Source organism: Rhinopithecus roxellana, chromosome 17 (assembly GCF_007565055.1).
Source record: "Rhinopithecus roxellana isolate Shanxi Qingling chromosome 17, ASM756505v1, whole genome shotgun sequence".
NCBI classification, from domain to species: domain Eukaryota; kingdom Metazoa; phylum Chordata; class Mammalia; order Primates; family Cercopithecidae; genus Rhinopithecus; species Rhinopithecus roxellana.
This window is the reverse complement of record NC_044565.1, coordinates 96,074,238-96,081,463: the sequence shown is the minus strand read 5'-3', so window position 1 is coordinate 96,081,463 and position 7,226 is coordinate 96,074,238. Positions and strand designations below refer to the sequence as shown.

General features: G+C 38.6%; 1 pseudogene; it reads right to left on the bottom strand.

Moving 5' to 3' along the window:
- Nucleotides 1-367: 367 nt before the first annotated feature.
- LOC104660592 lies at nucleotides 368-6,134 on the bottom strand (annotated as a pseudogene).
- Nucleotides 6,135-7,226: the final 1,092 nt, after the last annotated feature.

Below are 7,226 nucleotides of genomic sequence, written 5' to 3'. Positions count from 1 at the left end.
CATCCGAGGTGCCTTTTTCCAAAAGGTATTTGAAATACCTCACCAAAAAATGTTTGAAGAAGAATCATCTTCATGATTGGTTGTGCATAGCTGCTAACAGTAAAGAGAGTTACAAATTATGTCACTTCCAAATTAACCAGGACGAAGAAGAGGAGGAAGACAGGGATTAAATTTCATTTATCTGGAATATTTTGTATGAGCTCTTGAATAAAACTTGGGAACCCAATTGGTGGTTTACCGTTGTGTCTCCACAGTGCGGACTGAACAGAGAATTGGAAATCATAGTCAAAGGGCTTCCCTTGGGCCGCCACTCACTTATTTGTAACATGACTTTTTTTTATTTTTTATTTTTTTCTGCTTGAAAATTTCAATTCTTGTGGTAATACTAGAGTAGAAGGAGAGGGTGACTTTACGGAACTGACAGACATTGGGCAGGCAGATGAGGGCGTGGAGGTGTGGACTGAAGGAAGTGACTGTTTATTTTAAAAAATGTGACTGTCAATTGTTTCTGTTGCTTCTTCCAAAGAATGATTCAGGGATACAAGTGGGCTCCTCTCATTCGTTAAAAGAAAACGTAGCCAGGTGAGGTGGCTCACACCTGTAATCCCAGCACTGAGTCCTTAACCTGTGGGATCTGGCACTATCTCCACGTAAATAGTGTTAGAACGGAATTGGAGGACATTCAGCTGGTGTCTGCTATTTGGTTGCGGGGAAAGATCCCCATACATCTGGGAGGCTGAGGTGCGTGGATCATGAGGTCAGGAGTTTGAGACCAGCCTGGCCAACAGGGTAAAACCCCGTCTTTACTAAAAATACAAAAATTAGCCAGGCAGGGTGTCAGGTGCCTGTAATCCCAGCTACTTGGGAGGCTGAGGCAGGAGAATTGCTTGAACTTGGGAGGCGGAGGTTGCAGTGAGTCGAGATTGCACCACTGAAGACTCCGTCTCAAAAAAAAAAAAAAAAAAAAGAAAGAAAGAAAAGAAAACGTGACATCTTTCTAAGATTCTCTGCCTGGGAAAATGACAGTGTCAATAAAATGTGCGTTTCTGGGCCATTCATCTTACTTTGATTTTTTTATTACAAATTTCTCTTGATGCACACAATTACGTCTACTAATCCCCTTCTTCCTAGAGAGAGAAACTGTGCTCCTTCAGCGTTGCTGCAAAGTCCATCACTCTCCGTAAAGGGGTTTGGGGAATTGATTGTAGAAGTCCCAGGTTCTAAATTAACTAAATGCGTACAAAAATGAATGTGTAAGTAATCTGTTTCTACAAGTCTTTGCAACAATCTGTCACTTTGGTCTCCAGCAGAGGGAGCTGGAGGAATAGTGTTTCCAGGTGTGGCCTCCTGTGTGGGGCCTGAAGAAGGGACTGGGAGGCCTCCCATGCCAAAGAGATGGAAGGTGCCCGGGAAATAGTTGCCTCATGCGACTTAGGTCATGACTGGATTTAATGTCAGAAGTCATTCTACAAACAGTGGTGTGGCGCTGTGTGTGCAGAGGCTAGAGAAATGCCGAAAGGGGCTACCAAGGCTGGGAAAAAAGACAGTTTTTGCTGTGAGTGACTTTGAAAGACGCTGGTGCCCTGTAGGGCCCTTCTGAAATTCAAACAATAATGCAAAAGTGTGTGTTTTAGAATTTACGGTGTATGAAGTTCATGTTTTTAAAAGTGCTTGCCTACAGATGGTTTCCACACCTGAAATTGTGCTCTGCGAGTGGCATAGCTGGAAATTCAATGTTCAATCCTACTTTGGCTCCAATTTAACATTTGGTGCTCTGTGGATTGAGTTGAACATGTTGAGGCTTTGCAATTTCACTTGTGTTAAAGGCTCGAGCATTTTCCATTCCTATGCAGATTTATTTGAAGCAGAATTGCCTGTGTATTTCTTCTCTGCCTTCACAGAAGGCAATGTCCCTTACCATGATTATTAACTATAAATTTGTGGCTTGAGTTTACAAGTTTTACTTGTTTGTTGCATTGATGTTCCCATGGAGTAAGTAATTTTTAGTTTGGTTGTGAAAAAATCCCTGGCCTGAAGTTAGCATTTAAGTTACAAAACGAAACAAAACAAAACAAAAACAAAAAATAGTCCCAGATTTAAAAAATTGTAGTAAAATTGAAACTCACTGGTTTTTCTCTGAACTCTTGTAATCAGGTTTTGATTACATTTTCTATTAAAGTGACTAACACATGGCTACAAAAAAAAAAAAAAAGAGAGAGTGAGAGAGAGAGATCTGCATTCCTGTGTTTATTGCAGCACTATTCATGATGGCCAAGATATGATATCAACCTAAGTGCTCACCAACAAATTAATGGATAAATAAAATGTGGTCTATAACCACAATGAAATACTATTCAGCCTTAAAAAATAAAATTCTGTCATTTACAGCAACATGAATGAACTTAGAGGATTTTATGTTTACTGAAATAAGCCAGGCACAGAAAAATAAATACCACATGTTCTCACTTATATGTGGAAGAATAAAAAGTTGAGCTCATAGAAGCAAAGAGTAGAGTAGTGGTTATTAAAGGCTGGGAAAGGCAGGGAGGTGGGGAGAATTGGGGGAGGTTAGCTAATGGACAAAAAATTACAGCTGGATAGGAAGAAAAAGTTCTAATGCTCTATAGCATTGTAGGGTGACTATAGTTAACAATAATTTATTATATATTTTTAATAGCTGGAACAGAGGAGTTTGAATGTTCCTACCACAAAGAAATTATAAATGTTTGAGGTGATGGATATGATAATTACCCTGATTTGAGCATCACACTTTGTATATATGTATCAAAATATCACACTGTGCCTCATAAATATATGCAATTATGTGTCAATTAAAAATAAAAAAAAGAAAGAATCTATTCACCATATATATGAGACCTTTTTCTGACTCTCGATTCTATTTCATTGGATATGTCTGTCCTTATGCCAGTGCCATTCCGTTTTAATTACTGTAGCTTTGTAGTAAGTTTTGAAATCAGAAAGTGTGGGTCTTCCAACTCTATTCTTCCTTATCAAGATCGTTTTGGTTATTCAGGGTCACTTTCAATTCTATGTAAATTTGAGGATCAGCTTCCCCATTTGTGGAAAAAAAAGGCTGTTGGAATTTTAGAGGAGATTGTATAGAATTTGCTGATTATTTTCAGTAGTATTGACATCTTAACAGTGGTATGTCTTCCTATCCACAAGCACAGAATGTATTTTCAGTTACTTTGATCTTTTTAATTTTTTTGTATTTTTTATCTTTTATAGTTTTCAGTGTATTAATCTTTCACCTCTTCAGTTAAATTTATTTCTAAGCATTTAATTATTTTAGATGCTATTGTAAATGGAATTTTTTACTTAATTTCCTTCTGGTGTATAGAAAACAATTTGTTTTTGTGTGTTGATTTTGTACACTGCAACTTTGCTGAATTCATTCATTAACTCTGAGTTTTCTTGCGAATTCTTTGGGGTTTTGTATATAAAGGATTATGTCATCTATACATAGAAATAGTTTCACCTATTCCTTTAGATTTGGATGACTTTTTAATTTAATTTTATTTTTTTAGATGGAGTCTGACTCGGTTGCCTTGGCTGGAGTGTAATGGCATGATCTCAGCTTGCTGCAACCTCCACCTCCCAGGATCAACCGATTCTCCCACCTCAGCCTCCAGAGTAGCTGGGATTACGGGCACCTAACATCACGGCGGGCTAATTTTTGCATTTTTTGTAGAGACAGGGTTTCGCCTTATTGGCCAGGCTGGTCTTGAACTCCTGATCTCAGGTGATCTGCCTGCCTCGGCCTCTCAAAGTGCTGGGATTACAGGCATGATCATCGCGCCAAGATAGTTTGTTTTTTGTATTATCTGTAGAGACAGGGTGCCACTATGTTGCTCAGGCTGGGCTCAAACTCCCAGGCTCAAAGAATCTATCCACCTTGGTCTCCCAAAGTGCTGGGATTACAGGCGTGAGCACCACACCCAGTCTATTTGCTTTTCTTGTCTTGCTAGAACTTTCAATTCAGTGTCAAATGGCAGTGGGAATCTTTTTCTTGTCCCTTGTCTTAAGGGGAACTCATTCAGTTTTTTTTTTTTTTTTAACCATTGAATATACTGTTAGCTGTAAGTTTTCCAGAAACACACTCTATCATGTTGAGAAATTTTCCCTATGTTACTAATTTGCTGAGAGTTTTGTTTTTTTTTTTTAAGATGGAGTCTCACTCTGTCACCGAGGTTGGAGTGCAGTGACACCATCTCCCCGCCTCAGCCTTCCAAGTAGCTGGGACTACAGGTGCCCACCACCACGCTCAGCTAATTTTTGTGTTATTTAGTAGAGATGAGGTTTCACCATGTTGGCCAGGCTGGTCTTGAACTCCTGACCTCAGTTGATCCACCCAAAGTGCTGGAATTACTGGCGTGAGCCGCTGCACCGAGCCGAGAGTTTTTATTATGAAAGAGCCGAGAGGTTTTATTATGAAAGGGTGTTAGATAATGTGATTCTTTTCCTTTTGTTCAAATTGAAACGTCCTTGCATTCCATGGTAAAATCGCATTCGATTGTGAATAATCCTTATGGTATACTGATGGAGTCAAATTGCTAATTTATTTTATTTTATTTTATTTTTTGAGCCAGAGTCTCACTCTGTCACCCAGGCTGGAGTGCAGTGCTGTGATCTCAGCTCACTGCAACCTCCACCTTCTGGGTTCAAGCAATTTTCCCACCTCAGCCTCCCGAGTAGCTGGGATTACAGGCACATGCCACCACGCCAGGCTAATTTTTGTATTTTTAGTAGAGACAGAATTTCACCGTGTTGGCCAGGCTGGTCACAAACCCCAACCTCAGGTGATCTGCCTGCCTCGGCCTCCCAAAGTGCTGGGATTACAGGTGTGAGCCACCGCGCCTGGCCTTGCTAATATTTGTTAAGGATTTTCCATCTATATTTATAAGCAATGTTAGTCTGCAATTTTCTTTCCTTGTGATGTCATCTGGCTTTAACAGCAAGGTAATGCTGGTTTCACAGAATGCATAGCAAGTTTTCCTTGCTATCCCCAAAACTTAAATTTTTTGAATTATTTGAGAAATAATTTGTGTTAATTTTCTTTGTTTAGTAGAATTCACCTGTGAAGCCATCTGATTCAGGACTTTTGGGTAAGTTTTTTCTTAATTATGTTTACAATTACTTTGTTATAGACTGTTGAGCTTTTCTATTTCTTGTGTCAAACCTACAGAATTTCTATGTTTCAAGAAATGTCTTCATTTCCTCTAGGTTGTCCATTTTTTCATCTATTTTTCTATTCTCTTATAATCCATGTTATTTCTGAAAAATCAGTGGTAATGTCTCCATTTTCATTCTTATTATTATTTTGCAGGTTTAGAGCTTTATTATCAGTCTATGCGTAACTAAAGTTCAAAGCAAATTCAATTAATTCAATTCTGCTTAAGGGGACATTGTAAAGTAACAATACTTGGTATTACGTGCCTCATATGATCCATTTCAAACCATAGAGAATTATACGTTTGTGTCACTGTTTCAAGAGACGAATTTGAACAGCTAAAACATCTTAAAAATGCACCAAGCTTATGAAGTCTCAAACAAAACTTGAATTTTCTGTACGTACTTCTGTCAAATGAAGTAATTTCCTGTACACCACTTACCTTGCAAACTGTTCTTTTTCTATTTTTTTTATTTGACCTAGATCGGCTCCAAGAGCTAGAGAAGGATCCCGACGGCTTGTGATTTCTCTCCGGAGACAGCGATCTCTCTTCTCCTAAGAAAGGGACCTGCTCCCACAGCGAGAGAGGCTTCTCTTCGGAGATCTGCGACGAGGTGGAGGACGCCTCCTGCAATAATCATCTCGAGGGCGACGACCCCGAGAGGGAGGTGGGCCACGATTTCTACTTCTTTTTTCACCATTCGACAGTTCCACTGTTACACAGCGGCCACATAGTTCTTCCATCTGGCTCTCGGATCGCATCAGCTGCATCTTGGGGATCTTGAAATTCAACAAAAGCAAAGCCTGGAGGGTTTCTAGCAACCCACACACTTCAGAATGGTCCATAGTAGCCAAAAGCCCTTTCCAATTCAGTCTTGTTGCCATTGTTTCCAAGATTGCCTACACAAACCTTACAGTCCAATGGACAGGAATCACAATGCATTTCGAGACCTAGGGCAAGAAATGCCAAGGCCCAAATCCATACACTTCGTTGGGTCTTCCCGCTTTCCTCCCTCCCAACCCCCAGCAATGAATGCTCTCACTCACCCAGCGTCCACGAAATGGCAGTCGATTTTTATTTTTATTTTTATTTAAGTCATTTGCATCTTTTCTCTTTTTTTTTTTGTCAGTCTAGATGGAAGCTTATCGATTTTGTTTCTCTTTCCCAATAAATTATTTGCTTTATTGATTTTTTCTATTGCTTATTGTCTCTACTTTTTAAAAATCTCTGCTCTAATCTTTATTACTATCTTATTTCTGCTGCCTTTGGGTTTCGTTTGCTCTTCGTTTTCCAGTTCCTTAAGATGTAAAGTTGAGTTATTGATTTGAGATCTTTTATAATATAGACATTTACAGCTGTGAGCTTCCCTCTTAGCCCTGCTTTTTTGTTGCATCTCATAAGTTTTGATATGTTGTGTTTTTATTTTCATTTATCTCAAGATACAAATACTCTTTGTGGTTTCTTCTTTGATCCATTAGTTTTGTGAGAGTGCATTGTTTAATTTCCACGTGTTTGTGAATTTTCTGGTGTTTCCTCAGTTATTGATTTCTGACTTCATACCATTGTGGTTAGAGGAGATACTTTGTGCGATATCTATACTTTTTAATCTATTAAAACATGTTTATGGCCTAACAGATGGTCCATCCTAGAGAACCTCCCATGTGCACTTCAGAATAATGTGCATTCTGTTGTTATTGGGCAGAGTGTCCTGTATCTGTCTGTTAGGGCTAGTTGGTTTATTTTGTTGTTCAAGTCTTCTAATTTCTTATCTTTTCTCTGGTTGTTTTATCCATCATTGAAAGTGGAGTATTGAATTCTCAAACTATTACTCTAGGATTGCCTATTGCAATTCTGTCATGTTTTTGCTTCATATATTTTTATTATTAGGTGTGTAAATATTTATACTTGCTGTATTTTTTTCTGTTTTAAACCTTTTATTAATGTCCTTCTCTGTCTCTTGTGACCTTTTTGGATTTAAAATCTATTTTATCTGATATGACTATAGCCACCTCAGCTCTCTTTTGGTTACTATTT